At 58.0% G+C, this 15968-nt stretch overlaps 1 protein-coding gene across 1 annotated transcript in view; it reads right to left on the bottom strand.

Annotated features, from left to right (window-relative positions):
- Positions 1-15968, bottom strand: part of LOC137319590 (nectin-4-like) — a 28747-nt gene that overhangs the window by 12256 nt on the left and 523 nt on the right. The window lies entirely within an intron of this gene.

The following is a 15968-nucleotide window of genomic DNA, read 5'->3' on the forward strand; positions in this document are numbered from 1 at the left end:
TCCAACTCCACTCTCCCTCTCTCTCCTATTCCCACTCTCTCACTCTCTGCTACTCCCACTCTCATTCTCTCTCCTACTCCCACTCTCCGTCTCTCTCCTACTCCCAATCTCCCTCTCTCTCCTACTCCCACTCTCCCTCTCTCCAACTCCCACTCTCCCTCTCTCTCCTATTCCCACTCTCCCTCTCTCTCCTACTCCCACTCTCCCTCTCTCCAACTCCCACTCTCCCTCTCTCTCCTATTCCCACTCTCCCTCTCTCTCCGACTCCCACTCTCCCTCTCTCTCCTACTCCACTCTCCCTCTCTCTCCAACTCCCACTCTCTCTCTCTCTCCTACTCCCACTCTCATTCTCTCTCCTACTCCCAATCTCCCTCTCTCTCCTACTCCCACTCTCCCTCTCTCTCTCCTACCCCCACTCTCCCTCTCTCTCCAACTCCCACTCTCCCTCTCTCTCCTATTCCCACTCTCCCTCTCTCTCCGACTCCCACTCTCCCTCTCTCTCCTACTCCCACTCTCTCTCTCTCTCCAACTCCCACTCTCCCTCTCTCTCCTATTCCCACTCTCTCTCTCTCTCCCCTACTCCCACTCTCCCTCTCTCTCTCCTACTCCCACTCTGTCCCTCTCTCTCCTACTCCCACTCTCTCTCTCTCTCCAACTCCCACTCTCCCTCTCTCTCCTACTCCACTGTCTCTCTCTCTGCTCGTCCCTCTCTCTCTCTCCTACTCCCACTCTCTCTCTCTCTCCTAGTCCCTCTCTCTCTCCTACTCCCACTCTCCCTCTCTCTCCTACTCCCACTCTCCCTCTCTCTCCTACTCCCACTCTCCCTCTCTCTCCAACTCCCACTCTCCCTCTCTCTCCTACTCCCACTCTCTCTCTCTCTCCTACTCCCACTCTCCCTCTCCCCTACTCCCACGCCCTCTCTCTTTCCCTCCTACTCCCTCTCTCTCTCTCCTACTCCCACTCTCCCTCTCTCTCCAACTCCCACTCTCCCTCTCTCTCCTACTCCCACTCTCCCACTCTCTCAACTCCCACTCTCCCTCTCTCTCTCCGACTCCCACTCTCTCTCTCTCTCCTGCTCCCTCTCTCCCTCTCTCTCCTGCTCCCTCTCTCCCTCTCTCTCCTGCTCCCATCTCTCTCTCTCCTACTCCCACTCTCCCTCTCTCCAACTCCCACTCTCCCTCTCTCTCCTATTCCCACTCTCCCTCTCTCTCCGACTCCCACTCTCCCTCTCTCTCCTACTCCCACTCTCCCTCTCTCTCCAACTCCCACTCTCCCTCTCTCTCCTACTCCCACTCTCCCTCTCTCTCCAACTCCCACTCTCCCTCTCTCTCCTATTCCCACTCTCTCACTCTCTGCTACTCCCACTCTCATTCTCTCTCCTACTCCCACTCTCCGTCTCTCTCCTACTCCCAATCTCCCTCTCTCTCCTACTCCCACTCTCCCTCTCTCCAACTCCCACTCTCCCTCTCTCTCCTATTCCCACTCTCCCTCTCTCTCCTACTCCCACTCTCCCTCTCTCCAACTCCCACTCTCCCTCTCTCTCCTATTCCCACTCTCCCTCTCTCTCCGACTCCCACTCTCCCTCTCTCTCCTACTCCCACTCTCCCTCTCTCTCCAACTCCCACTCTCTCTCTCTCTCCTACTCCCACTCTCATTCTCTCTCCTACTCCCAATCTCCCTCTCTCTCCTACTCCCACTCTCCCTCTCTCTCTCCTACCCCCACTCTCCCTCTCTCTCCAACTCCCACTCTCCCTCTCTCTCCTATTCCCACTCTCCCTCTCTCTCCGACTCCCACTCTCCCTCTCTCTCCTACTCCCACTCTCTCTCTCTCTCCAACTCCCACTCTCCCTCTCTCTCCTATTCCCACTCTCTCTCTCTCTCCCCTACTCCCACTCTCCCTCTCTCTCTCCTACTCCCACTCTGTCCCTCTCTCTCCTACTCCCACTCTCTCTCTCTCTCCAACTCCCACTCTCCCTCTCTCTCCTACTCCCACTGTCTCTCTCTCTGCTCGTCCCTCTCTCTCTCTCCTACTCCCACTCTCTCTCTCTCTCCTAGTCCCTCTCTCTCTCCTACTCCCACTCTCCCTCTCTCTCCTACTCCCACTCTCCCTCTCTCTCCTACTCCCACTCTCCTCTCTCTCCAACTCCACTCTCCCTCTCTCTCCTACTCCCACTCTCTCTCTCTCTCCTACTCCACTCTCCCTCTCCCCTACTCCCACGCCCTCTCTCTTTCCCTCCTACTCCCTCTCTCTCTCTCCTACTCCCACTCTCCCTCTCTCTCCAACTCCCACTCTCCCTCTCTCTCCTACTCCCACTCTCCCACTCTCTCCAACTCCCACTCTCCCTCTCTCTCTCCGACTCCCACTCTCTCTCTCTCTCCTGCTCCCTCTCTCCTCTCTCTCCTGCTCCCTCTCTCCCTCTCTCTCCTGCTCCCCATCTCTCTCTCTCCTACTCCCACTCTCCCTCTCTCTCCGACTCCCACTCTCCCTCTCTCTCCGACTCCCACTCTCCCTCTCTCTCTCTCCTACTCCCACTCTCCCTCTCTCTCCTACTCCCACTCTCCCTCTCTCTCCTACTCCCACTCTCCCTCTCTCTCCTGCTCCCACTCTCCCTCTCTCTCCTGCTCCCACTCTCCGTCTCTCTCTCCGCTACTCGCACTCTCCCTCTCTCCTACTCCCACTCTCTCTCTCTCTCCGCTACTCCCACTCTCCTTCTCTCTCCTACTCCCACTCTCCCTCTCTCTCCTACTCCCACTCTCTCTCCCTCTCCGCTACTCCCACTCTCCCTCTCTCTCCTACTCCCACTCTCCCTCTCTCTCCTACTCCCACTCTCCCTCTCTCTCTCCGCTACTCCCACTCTCCCTCTCTCTCCTTCTCCCACTCCCCTTCTCTCTCCTACTCCCACTCTCCCTCTCTCCAACTCCGACTCTCCCTCTCTCTCCTATTCCCACTCTCCCTCTCTCTCCGAGTCCCACTCTACCTCTCTCTCCTGCTCCCACTCTCTCTCTCTCTCTCTCCGACTCCCACTCTCCCTCTCTCTCCTACTCCCACTCTCTCTCTCTCTCCGCTACTCCCACTCTCCCTCTCTCTCCTACTCCCACTCTCCCTCTCTCTCCTACTCCCACTCTCCCTCTCTCTCCTACTCCCACTCTCCCTCTCTCTACTACTCCACTCTCCCTCTCTCTCCTACTCCCACTCTCCCTCTCTCTCCTACTCCCACTCTCCCTCACTCTCCTTCTCCCACTCCCCTTCTCTCTCCGACTCCCACTCTCCTCTCTCTCTCCTACTCCCACTCTCCCTCTCTCTCCGACTCCCACTCTCCCTCTCTCTCTCCTACTCCCACTCTCCCTCTCTCTCCTACTCCCACTCTCCCTCTCTCTCCTTCTCCCACTCCCCTTCTCTCTCCCCTACTCCCACTCTCCCTCTCTCTCCACTCCCACTCTCCCTCTCTCTCCAACTCCCACTCTCCCTCTCTCTCCTATTCCCACTCTCCCTCTCTCTCCTACTCCCACTCTCCCTCTCTCTCCTACTCCCACTCTCCCTCTCTCTCCAACTCCCACTCTCCCTCTCTCTCCTACTCCCACTCTCCCTCTCTCTCCAACTCCCACTCTCCCTCTCTCTCCTATTCCCACTCTCTCACTCTCTGCTACTCCCACTCTCATTCTCTCTCCTACTCCCACTCTCCGTCTCTCTCCTACTCCCAATCTCCCTCTCTCTCCTACTCCCACTCTCCCTCTCTCCAACTCCCACTCTCCCTCTCTCTCCTATTCCCACTCTCCCTCTCTCTCCTACTCCCACTCTCCCTCTCTCCAACTCCCACTCTCCTCTCTCTCCTATTCCCACTCTCCCTCTCTCTCCGACTCCCACTCTCCCTCTCTCTCCTACTCCACTCTCCCTCTCTCTCCAACTCCCACTCTCCCTCTCTCTCCTACTCCCACTCTCCCTCTCTCTCCAACTCCCACTCTCCCTCTCTCTCCTATTCCCACTCTCTCACTCTCTGCTACTCCCACTCTCATTCTCTCTCCTACTCCCACTCTCCGTCTCTCTCCTACTCCCAATCTCCCTCTCTCTCCTACTCCCACTCTCCCTCTCTCCAACTCCCACTCTCCCTCTCTCTCCTATTCCCACTCTCCCTCTCTCTCCTACTCCCACTCTCCCTCTCTCCAACTCCCACTCTCCCTCTCTCTCCTATTCCCACTCTCCCTCTCTCTCCGACTCCCACTCTCCCTCTCTCTCCTACTCCCACTCTCCCTCTCTCTCCAACTCCCACTCTCTCTCTCTCTCCTACTCCCACTCTCATTCTCTCTCCTACTCCCAATCTCCCTCTCTCTCCTACTCCCACTCTCCCTCTCTCTCTCCTACCCCCACTCTCCCTCTCTCTCCAACTCCCACTCTCCCTCTCTCTCCTATTCCCACTCTCCTCTCTCTCCGACTCCCACTCTCCCTCTCTCTCCTACTCCCACTCTCTCTCTCTCTCCAACTCCCACTCTCCCTCTCTCTCCTATTCCCACTCTCTCTCTCTCTCCCCTACTCCCACTCTCCCTCTCTCTCCGACTCCCACTCTCGCTCTCTCTCCTACTCCCACTCTCCCTGTCTCCCCTACTCCCACTCTCCCTCTCTCTCCGACTACCACTCTCCCTCTCTCTCCGACTCCCACTATCTCCCTCTCTCTCCTACTCCCACTCTCTCCCTCTCTCTCCTACTCCCACTCTCCCTCTCTCTCCTACTCCCACTCTCCCTCTTTCTCCTACTCTCACTCTCCCTCTCTCCCCTACTCCCACTCTCCCTCTCTCTCCTACTCCCACTCTCCCTCTCTCTCCGACTCCCACTCTCCCTCTCTCCCTCTCTCCCCGCCTCCCACTCTCCCTCTCTCTCCTGCACCCACTCTCCCTCTCTCTCCGACTCCCACTCTCCCTCTCTCTCCGACTCCCACTCTCTCCCTCTCTCTCCTACTCCCACTCTCCCTCTCTCTCCTACTCCCACTCTCCCTCTCTCTCCTACTCCCACTCTCCCTCTCTCTCCGACTCCAACTCTCTCCCTCTCTCTCCCAGTCCCACTCTCCCTCTCTCTCCTACTCTCACTCTCCCTCTCTCCCCTACTCCCACTCTCTCCCTCTCTCCTACTCCCACTCTCTCCCTCTCTCTCCTACTCCCACTCTCCCTCTCTCTCCTACTCCCACTCTCTCTCTCTCCCCGACTCCCACTCTCCCTCTCTCCCCTACTCCCACTCTCTCTCTCTCCCCTACTCCCACTCTCCCTCTCTCTCCTACTCCACTCTCTCTCTCTCCCCATCTCCCACTCTCCCTCTCTCTCCTACTCCCACTCTCCCTCTCTCTCCGACTCCCACTCTCCCTCTCTCCCCGACTCCCAATCTCCCTCTCTCCCCTACTCCCACTCTCTCTCTCTCCCCTACTCCCACTCTCCCTCTCTCTCCTACTCCCACTCTCTCTCTCTCCCATCTCCCACTCTCCCTCTCTCTCCTACTCCCACTCTCCCTCTCTCTCCGACTCCCACTCTCCCTCTCTCCCCGACTCCCAATCTCCCTCTCTCCCCTACTCCCACTCTCTCTCTCTCCCCTACTCCCACTCTCCCTCTCTCTCCTACTCCCACTCTCTCTCTCTCTCCTACTCCACTCTCCCTCTCTCTCCGACTCCCACTCTCCAACTCCCACTCTCCCTCTCTCCCCTACTCCCACGCTCCCTCTCTCTCCTACTCCACTCTCCCTCTCTCTCCTACTCCCACTCTCCCTCTCTCTCCAACTCCCTCTCTCTCTCTCTCTCCAACTCCCTCTCTCTCTCTCTCCTACTCCCACTCTCCCTCTCTCTCCTACTCCCACTCTCCCTCTCTCCTACTCCCACTCTCTCTCTCTCTCTCCAACTCCCACTCTCCCTCTCACTCCTACTCCCACTCTCTCTCTCTCTGCTCGTCCTCTCTCTCTCCTACTCCCACTCTCTCTCTCTCTCCTAGTCCCTCTCTCTCTCCTACTCCCACTCTCCCTCTCTCTCCTACTCCCACTCTCCCTCTCTCTCCTACTCCCACTCTCCCTCTCTCTCCTACTCCCACTCTCCCTCTCTCTCCAACTCCCACACTCTCCCTCTCTCTCCTACTCCCACTCTCCCTCTCCCCTACTCCCACTCCCTCTCTCTTTCCCTCCTACTCCCTCTCTCTCTCTCCTACTCCCACTCTCCCTCTCTCTCCAACTCCCACTCTCTCTCTCTCTCCTACTCCCACTCTCCCTCTCCCCTACTCCCACTCCCTCTCTCTTTCCCTCCTCCTCCCTCTCTCTCTCTCCTACTCCCACTCTCCCTCTCTCTCCTACTCCCACTCTCCCTCTCTCTCCAACTCCCACTCTCCCTCTCTCTCCTACCCCACTCTCTCTCTCTCTCCTACTCCCACTCTCCCTCTCCCTGCTCCCACTCCCTCTCTCTTTCCCTCCTACTCCCTCTCTCTCTCTCCTACTCCCACTCTCCCTCTCTCTCCAACTCCCACTCTCCCTCTCTCTCCAACTCCCACTCTCCCTCTCTCTCTCCTACTCCCACTCTCTCTCTCTCTCTCCTACTCCCTCTCTCCCTCTCTCTCCTGCTCCCCATCTCTCTCTCTCCTACTCCCACTCTCCCTCTCTCTCCGACTCCCACTCTCCCTCTCTCTCCGACTCCCACTCTCCCTCTCTCTTCTCTCCGACTCCCACTCTCCCTCTCTCTCCGACTCCCACTCTCCCTCTCTCTCCTACTCCCACTCTCCCTCTCTCTCCTACTCCCACTCTCCCTCTCTCTCCTACTCCACTCTCCCTCTCTCTTCCGCGACTCCCACTCTCCCTCTCTCCTATTCCCACTCTCTCTCTCTCTCCGCTACTCCCACTCTCCTCTCTCTCCTACTCCCACTCTCCCTCTCTCTCCTACTCCCACTCTCACTCTCTCTCCGCTACTCCCACTCTCCCTCTCTCTCCTACTCCACTCTCCCTCTCTCTCCTACTCCCACTCTCCCTCTCTCTCTCCGCTACTCCCACTCTCCCTCTCTCTCCTTCTCCCACTCCCCTTCTCTCTCCTACTCCCACTCTCCCTCTCTCTCCAACTCCGACTCTCCCTCTCTCTCCTATTCCCACTCTCCCTCTCTCTCCGACTCCCACTCTCCCTCTCTCTCCGACTCCCACTCTCCCTCTCTCTCCTACTCCACTCTCCCTCTCTCTCCTACTCCCACTCTCCCTCTCTCTCCGACTCCCACTCTCCCTCTCTCCCCGCCTCCCACTCTCCCTCTCTCTCCTGCACCCACTCTCCCTCTCTCTCCTACTCCCACTCTCCCTCTCTCTCCGACTCCCACTCTCTCCCTCTCTCTCCTACTCCCACTCTCCCTCTCTCTCCTACTCCCACTCTCCCTCTCTCTCCTACTCCCACTCTCCCTCTCTCTCCGACTCCAACTCTCTCCCTCTCTCTCCTAGTCCCACTCTCCCTCTCTCTCCTACTCTCACTCTCCCTCTCTCCCCTACTCCCACTCTCTCCCTCTCTCCTACTCCCACTCTCTCCCTCTCTCTCCTACTCCTACTCTCCCTCTCTCTCCTACTCCCACTCTCTCTCTCTCCCCATCTCCCACTCTCCCTCTCTCTCCTACTCCCACTCTCCCTCTCTCTCCGACTCCCACTCTCCCTCTCTCCCCGACTCCCAATCTCCCTCTCTCCCCTACTCCCACTCTCTCTCTCTCCCCTACTCCCACTCTCTCTCTCTCTCCTACTCCCACTCTCTCTCTCTCTCCTACTCCCACTCTCCATCTCTCTCCGACTCCCACTCTCCAACTCCCACTCTCCCTCTCTCCCCTACTCCCACGCTCCCTCTCTCTCCTACTCCCACTCTCCATCTCTCTCCGACTCCCACTCTCCAACTCCCAACCTCTCTCTCTCCCCAACTCCCACGCTCCCTCTCTCTCCTACTCCCACTCTCCCTCTCTCTCCTACTCCCACTCTCCCTCTCTCTCCAACTCCCTCTCTCTCTCTCTCTCCAACTCCCTCTCTCTCTCTCTCCTACTCCCACTCTCCCTCTCTCTCCTACTCCACTCTCCCTCTCTCTCTCCAACTCCCACTCTCCCTCTCACTCCGACTCCCACTCTCTCTCTCTCTCTGCTCGTCCCTCTCTCTCTCCTACTCCCACTCTCTCTCTCTCTCCTAGTCCCTCTCTCTCTCCTACTCCCACTCTCCCTCTCTCTCCTACTCCCACTCTCCCTCTCTCTCCTACTCCCACTCTCCCTCTCTCTCCAAATCCCACTCTCCCTCTCTCTCCAAATCCCACTCTCCCTCTCTCTCCTACTCCCACTCTCCCTCTCCCCTACTCCCACTCCCTCTCTCTTTCCCTCCTACTCCCTCTCTCTCTCTCCTACTCCCACTCTCCCTCTCTCTCCTACTCCCACTCTCCCTCTCCCCTACTCCCACTCCCTCTCTCTTTCCCTCCGACTCCCTCTCTCTCTCTCCTACTCCCACTCTCTCTCTCTCTCCTAGTCCCTCTCTCTCTCCTACTCCCACTCTCCTCTCTCTCCTACTCCCACTCTCCCTCTCTCTCCTACTCCCACTCTCCTCTCTCTCCAACTCCCACTCTCCCTCTCTCTCCTACCCCACTCTCTCTCTCTCTCCTACTCCCACTCTCCCTCTCCCCTACTCCCACTCCCTCTCTCTTTCCCTCCTACTCCCTCTCTCTCTCTCCTACTCCCACTCTCCCTCTCTCTCCAACTCCCACTCTCCCTCTCTCTCCAACTCCCACTCTCCCTCTCTCTCTCCTACTCCCACTCTCTCTCTCTCTCTCCTACTCCCTCTCTCCCTCTCTCTCCTGCTCCCCATCTCTCTCTCTCCTACTCCCACTCTCCCTCTCTCTACGACTCCCACTCTCCCTCTCTCTCCGACTCCCACTCTCCCTCTCTCTCTCTCCGACTCCCACTCTCCCTCTCTCTCCGACTCCCACTCTCCCTCTCTCTCCTACTCCCACTCTCCCTCTCTCTCCTACTCCCACTCTCCCTCTCTCTCCTACTGCCACTCTCCCTCTCTCTCTCCGCTACTCCCACTCTCCCTCTCTCCTATTCCCACTCTCTCTCTCTCTCTCTCCGCTACTCCCACTCTCCCTCTCTCTCCTACTCCCACTCTCCCTCTCTCTCCTACTCCCACTCTCTCTCTCTCTCCGCTACTCCCACTCTCCCTCTCTCTCCTACTCCCACTCTCCCTCTCTCTCCTACTCCCACTCTCCCTCTCTCTCCTCCTCCCACTCTCCCTCTCTCTCTCCGCTACTCCCACTCTCCCTCTCTCTCCTTCTCCCACTCCCCTTCTCTCTCCTACTCCCACTCTCCTCTCTCTCCAACTCCGACTCTCCCTCTCTCTCCTATTCCCACTCTCCCTCTCTCTCCGACTCCCACTCTCCCTCTCTCTCCGACTCCCACTCTCCCTCTCTCTCCTACTCCCACTCTCCCTCTCTCTCCTACTCCCACTCTCCCTCTCTCTCCTACTCCCACTCTCCCTCTCTCTCCTACTCCCACTCTCCCTCTCTCTCCTACTCCCACTCTCCCTCTCTCTCCAACTCCCACTCTCCCTCTCTCTCCTATTCCCACTCTCCCGCTCTCTCTCCAACTCCCACTCTCCTCTCTCTCCTACTCCCACTCTCCCTCTCTCCCCTACTCCCACTCTCCCTCTCTCTCCTACTCCCACTCTCCCTCTCTCTCCAACTCCCACTCTCCCTCTCTCTCCTATTCCCACTCTCTCACTCTCTCCTACTCCCACTCTCATTCTCTCTCGCACTCCCACTCTCCATCTCTCTCCTACTCCCACTCTCCCTCTCTCTCCTACTCCCACTCTCCCTCTCTCTCCTACTCCCACTCTCCCTCTCTCTCCTACTCCCACTCTCCCTCTCTCTCCAACTCCCACTCTCCCTCTCTCTCCTATTCCCACTCTCCCTCTCTCTCCGACTCCCACTCTCCCTCTCTCTACTATTCCCACTCTCCCTCTCTCTCCTGCTCCCACTCTCCCTCTCTCTCCAACTCCCTCTCTCTCCTACTCCCACTCTCCCTCTCTCTCCTACTCCCACTCTCCCTCTCTCTCCTACTCCCACTCTCCCTCTCTCTCCTTCTCCCACTCCCCTTCTCTCTCCGACTCCACTCTCCCTCTCTCTCTCCTACTCCCACTCTCCCTCTCTCTCTCCTACTCCACTCTCCCTCTCTCTCCTACTCCCATTCTCCCTCTCTCCCCTACTCCCACTCTCCATCTCTCTCCAACTCCCACTCTCCCTCTCTCCCCTACTCCCACTCTCCCTCTCTCTCCGACTCCCACTCTCCCTCTCTCTCCAACTCCCACTCTCCCTCTCTCTCCTATTCCCACTCTCTCACTCTCTCCTACTCCCACTCTCATTCTCTCTCCTACTCCCACTCTCCCTCTCTCTCCTACTCCCACTCTCCCTCTCTCTCCTACTCCCACTCTCCCTCTCTCTCCAACTCCCACTCTCCCTCTCTTTCCTATTCCCACTCTCCCTCTCTCTCCGACTCCCACTCTCCCTCTCTCTCGACTCCACTCTCCCTCTCTCTCCAACTCCCACTCTCTCTCTCTCTCTCCTACTCCCACTCTCTCCCTCTCTCCCCTACTCCCACTCTCCCTCTCTCTCCTACTCCCACTCTCCCTCTCTCTCCTATTCCCACTCTCCCTCTCTCTCCTACTCCCACTCTCCCTCTCTCTCCTACTCCACTCTCCCTCTCTCCCCGACTCCCACTCTCCCTCTCTCTCCTGCACCCAGTCTCCCTCTCTCTCCTACTCCCACTCTCCCTCTCTCTCCGACTCCCACTCTCTCCCTCTCTCTCCGAATCCCACTCTCCCTCTCTCTCCTACTCCCACTCTCCCTCTCTCTCCTACTCCCACTCTCCCTCTCTCTCCGACTCCCACTCTCTCCCTCTCTCTCCTACTCCCACTCTCCCTCTCTCTCCTACTCCCACTCTCCCTCTCTCTCCTACTCTCACTCTCCCTCTCTCCCCTACTCCCACTCTCTCCCTCTCTCCTACTCCCACTCTCGCCCTCTCTCTCCTACTCCCACTCTCTCTCTCTCTCCTACTCCCACTCTCCCTCTCTCTCCTACTCCCACTCTCCCTCTCTCTCCGACTCCCACTCTCCCTCTCTCTCCGACTCCCACTCTCTCTCTCTCCCCAACTCCCACGCTCCCTCTCTCTCCTACTCCCACTCTCTACCTCTCTCTCCAACTCCCACTCTCCCTCTCTCTCTCTCCTACTCCCACTCTCCCTCTCTCCCCTACTCCCACTCTCCCTCTATCTCCTACTCCCACTTTCCCTCTCTCTCCTACTCCCACTCTCCATCTCTCTCCGACTCCCACTCTCCAACTCCCACTCTCCCTCTCTCCCCTACTCCCACGCTCCCTCTCTCTCCTACTCCCACTCTCTCTCTCTCTCTCCTACTCCCACTCTCTCTCTATCCCTACTCCCACTCTCTCCCTCGCTCCTACTCCCACTCTCTCCCTCTCTCTCCTACTCCCACTCTCCCTCTCTCCCCGACTCCCACTCTCTCTCTCTCCCCTACTCCCACTCTCCCTCCTACTCCCACTCTCCCTCTCTCTCCTACTCCCACTCTCCCTCTCTCCCCGACTCCCACTCTCTCTCTCTCCCCTACTCCCACTCTCCCTCCTACTCCCACTCTCCCTCTCTCTCCGACTCCCACTCTCTCTCTCTCTCCTACTCCCACTCTCTCCCTCTCTCTCCAACTCCCACTCTCCCACTCTCCTACTCCCACTCTCTCTCTCCAACTCCCACTCTCCCTCTCTCTCTCCTACTCCCCTCCTTCTCTCTCTCCTACTCCCACTCTCCCTCTCTCTCCGACTCCCACTCTCTCTCTCTCTCCTACTCCCACTCTCCCTCTCTCTCCTACTCCCACTCTCTCCCTCTCTCTCCAACTCCCACTCTCCCTCTCTCCTACTCCCACTCTCTCCCTCTCTCCCCTACTCCCACTCTCCCTCTCTTTCCTACTCCCACTCTCCCTCTCTCTCCGACTCCCACTCTCCCTCTCTCCCCGACTCCCACTCTCTCTCTCTCCCCTACTCCCACTCTCCCTCTCTCTCCTACTCCCACTCTCCCTCTCTTTCCTACTCCCACTCTCCCTCTCTCTCCGACTCCACTCTCCCTCTCTCCCGACTCCCACTCTCTCTCTCTCTCCTACTCCCACTCTCTCTCTCTCTCCTCCTCCCACTCTCCCTCTCTCTCCTACTCCCACTCTCCCTCTCTCTCCTACTCCCACTCTCTCCCTCTCTCTCCAACTCCCACTCTCCCTCTCTCTCTCTCCTACTCCCCCTCCTTCTCTCTCTCATACTCCACTCTCCCTCTCTCTCCGACTCCCACTCTCTCTCTCTCTCCTACTCCCACCTCTCCCTCTCTCTCCTACTCCCACTCTCTCCCTCTCTCTCCTGCACCCAGTCTCCCTCTCTCTCCTACTCCCACTCTCCCTCTCTCTCCGACTCCCACTCTCTCCCTCTCTCTCCTAATCCCACTCTCCCTCTCTCTCCTACTCCCACTCTCCCTCTCTCTCCTACTCCCACTCTCCCTCTCTCTCCGACTCCCACTCTCTCCCTCTCTCTCCTACTCCCACTCTCCCTCTCTCTCCTACTCTCACTCTCCCTCTCTCCCCTACTCCCACTCTCTCTCTCTCCCCTACTCCCACTCTCTCTCTCTCTCCTACTCCCACTCTCCCTCTCTCTCCTACTCCCACTCTCCCTCTCTCTCCGACTCCCACTCTCCCTCTCTCTCCGACTCCCACTCTCCCTCTCTCCCCGACTCCCAATCTCCCTCTCTCCCCTACTCCCACTCTCTCTCTCTCCCCTACTCCCACTCTCTCTCTCACTCCTACTCCCACTCTCTCTCTCTCTCCTACTCCCACTCTCCATCTCTCTCCGACTCCCACTCTCCAACTCCCAACCTCTCTCTCTCCCCAACTCCCACGCTCCCTCTCTCTCCTACTCCCACTCTCTCCCTCTCTCTCCAATTCCCACTCTCCCTCTCTCTCCTACTCCCACTCTCTCCCTCTCTCTCCAACTCCCACTCTCCCTCTCTCTCTCTCCTACTCCCACTCTCCCTCTCTCCCCTACTCCCACTCTCCCTCTATCTCCTACTCCCACTCTCCATCTCTCTCCGACTCCCACTCTCCAACTCCCACTCTCCCTCTCTCCCCTACTCCCACGCTCCCTCTCTCTCCTACTCCCACTCTCTCTCTCTCTCTCCTACTCCCACTCTCTCTCTCTCTCTCCTACTCCCACTCTCTCCCTCGCTCCTACTCCCACTCTCTCCCTCTCTCTCCTACTCCCACTCTCCCTCTCTCTCCTACTCCCACTCTCCCTCTCTCTCCGACTCCCACTCTCCCTCTCTCCCCGACTCCCACTCTCTCTCTCTCCCCTACTCCCACTCTCCCTCCTACTCCCACTCTCCCTCTCTCTCCTACTCCCACTCTCCCTCTCTCTCCGACTCCCACTCTCTCTCTCTCTCCTACTCCCACTCTCTCCCTCTCTCTCCAACTCCCACTCTCCCACTCTCCTACTCCCACTCTCTCTCTCTCTCTCCAACTCCCACTCTCCCTCTCTCTCTCTCCTACTCCCCCTCCTTCTCTCTCTCCTACTCCCACTCTCCCTCTCTCTCCGACTCCCACTCTCTCTCTCTCTCCTACTCCCACTCTCCCTCTCTCTCCTACTCCCACTCTCTCCCTCTCTCTCCAACTCCCACTCTCCCTCTCTCCTACTCCCACTCTCTCCCTCTCTCCCCTACTCCCACTCTCCCTCTCTTTCCTACTCCCACTCTCCCTCTCTCTCCGACTCCCACTCTCCCTCTCTCCCCGACTCCCACTCTCTCTCTCTCCCCTACTCCCACTCTCCCTCTCTCTCCTACTCCCACTCTCCCTCTCTTTCCTACTCCCACTCTCCCTCTCTCTCCGACTCCCACTCTCCCTCTCTCCCCGACTCCCACTCTCTCTCTCTCTCCTACTCCCACTCTCTCTCTCTCTCCTCCTCCCACTCTCCCTCTCTCTCCTACTCCCACTCTCCCTCTCTCTCCTACTCCCACTCTCCCTCTCTCTCCTACTCCCACTCTCTCCCTCTCTCTCCAACTCCCACTCTCCCTCTCTCTCTCTCCTACTCCACCTCCTTCTCTCTCTCATACTCCCACTCTCCCTCTCTCTCCGACTCCCACTCTCTCTCTCTCTCCTACTCCCACTCTCCCTCTCTCTCCTACTCCCACTCTCTCCCTCTCTCTCCAACTCCCACTCTCCCTCTCCCTCCTACTCCCACTCTCTCTCTCTCTCCTACTCCCACTCTGACTCTCTCTCCTACTCCCACTCTCTCTCTCTCTCCTACTCCCTCTCTCTCTCTCCTACTCCCACTCTCTCTCTCTCTCCAACTCCCACTCTCCCTCTCTCTCCTACTCCCACTCTCCCTCTCACTCCTACTCCCGCTCTCTCCCTCTCTCTCCAACTCCCACTCTCCCTCTCTCTCCTACTCCCACTCTCTCCCTCTCTCCCCTACTCCCACTCTCTCTCTCTCTCCTACTCCCACTCTGACTCTCTCTCCTACTCCCACTCTCTCTCTCCTACTCCCTCTCTCTCTCTCCTACTCCCACTCTCTCTCTCCTACTCCCACTCTCTCTCTCTCTCCAACTCCCACTCTCCCTCTCTCTCCTACTCCCGCTCTCATTCTCTCTCCTACTCCCACTCTCTCTCTCTCTCCAACTCCCACTCTCCCTCTCTCTCCTACTCCCACTCTCATTCTCTCTCCTACTCCCACTCTCCCTCTCTCTCTCCTACCCCCACTCTCCCTCTCTCTCCAACTCCGACTCTCCCTCTCTCTCCAACTCCCACTCTCCCTCCTATTCCCACTCTCTCTCTCTCCCCTACTCCCATTCTCCCTCTCTCTCCGACTCCCACTCTCCCTCTCTCTCCTACTCCCACTCTCCCTCTCTCTCCTACTCCCACTCTCTCTCTCTCTCCTACTCCCACTCTCCCTCTCTCTCCTACTCCCACTCTCCCTCTCTCTCCTACTCCCACTCTCCCTCTCTCTCTCTCCTACTCCCACTCTCTCTCTCTCTCCTACTCCCTCTCTCTCTCTCCTACTCCCACTCTCTCTCTCTCTCCAACTCCCACTCTCCCTCTCTCTCCTACTCCCACTCTCATTCTCTCTCCTACTCCCAATCTCCCTCTCTCTCCTACTCCCACTCTCCCTCTCTCTCTCCTACCCCCACTCTCCCTCTCTCTCCAACTCCGACTCTCCCTCTCTCTCCAACTCCCACTGTCCCTCTCTCTCCTATTCCCACTCTCTCTCTCTCCCCTACTCCCACTCTCCCTCTCTCTCCTACTCCCACTCTCCCTCTCTCTCCTACTCCCACTCTCTCTCTCTCTCCTACTCCCACTCTCCCTCTCTCTCCTACTCCCACTCTCCCTCTCTCTCCTACTCCCACTCTCTCTCTCTCCAACTCCCACTCTCCCTCTCTCTCCTATTCCCACTCTCTCTCTCTCCCCTACTCCCACTCTCCCTCTCTCTCCTACTCCCACTCTCCCTCTCTCTCCAACTCCCACTCTCCCTCTCTCTCCTATTCCCACTCTCCCTCTCTCTCCTACTCCCACTCTCCCTCTCTCCTACTCCCACTCTCTCTCTCCTACTCCCACTCTCTCTCTCTCTCCTACTCCCACTCTCCCTCTCTCTCCTACTCCCACTCTCCCTCTCTCTCTCTCCTCATCTCCCCCCTCTGGACCTTTTCCCGATCACCTTAAATCCGTGTCCTCTGGTTCCCGACCCTTCCGCCTATGGGAACAGTTTCTCTCTCTCTCTACTCTGTCCGGACCCTTCCTGATTTTGAACCCCTCGATCAAATCTCCCCTTAACCGTCTCTGTTCCGAGGGGAACGAACCCCCAGATTCTCCAGTCTATCCCCGTAACTAAAGTCCCTCATCCCGGGAACCATTCTAGTAAATCTCCTCTGCACCC

This window comes from Heptranchias perlo, unplaced genomic scaffold (assembly GCF_035084215.1).
Source record: "Heptranchias perlo isolate sHepPer1 unplaced genomic scaffold, sHepPer1.hap1 HAP1_SCAFFOLD_874, whole genome shotgun sequence".
Lineage (NCBI taxonomy): Eukaryota > Metazoa > Chordata > Chondrichthyes > Hexanchiformes > Hexanchidae > Heptranchias > Heptranchias perlo.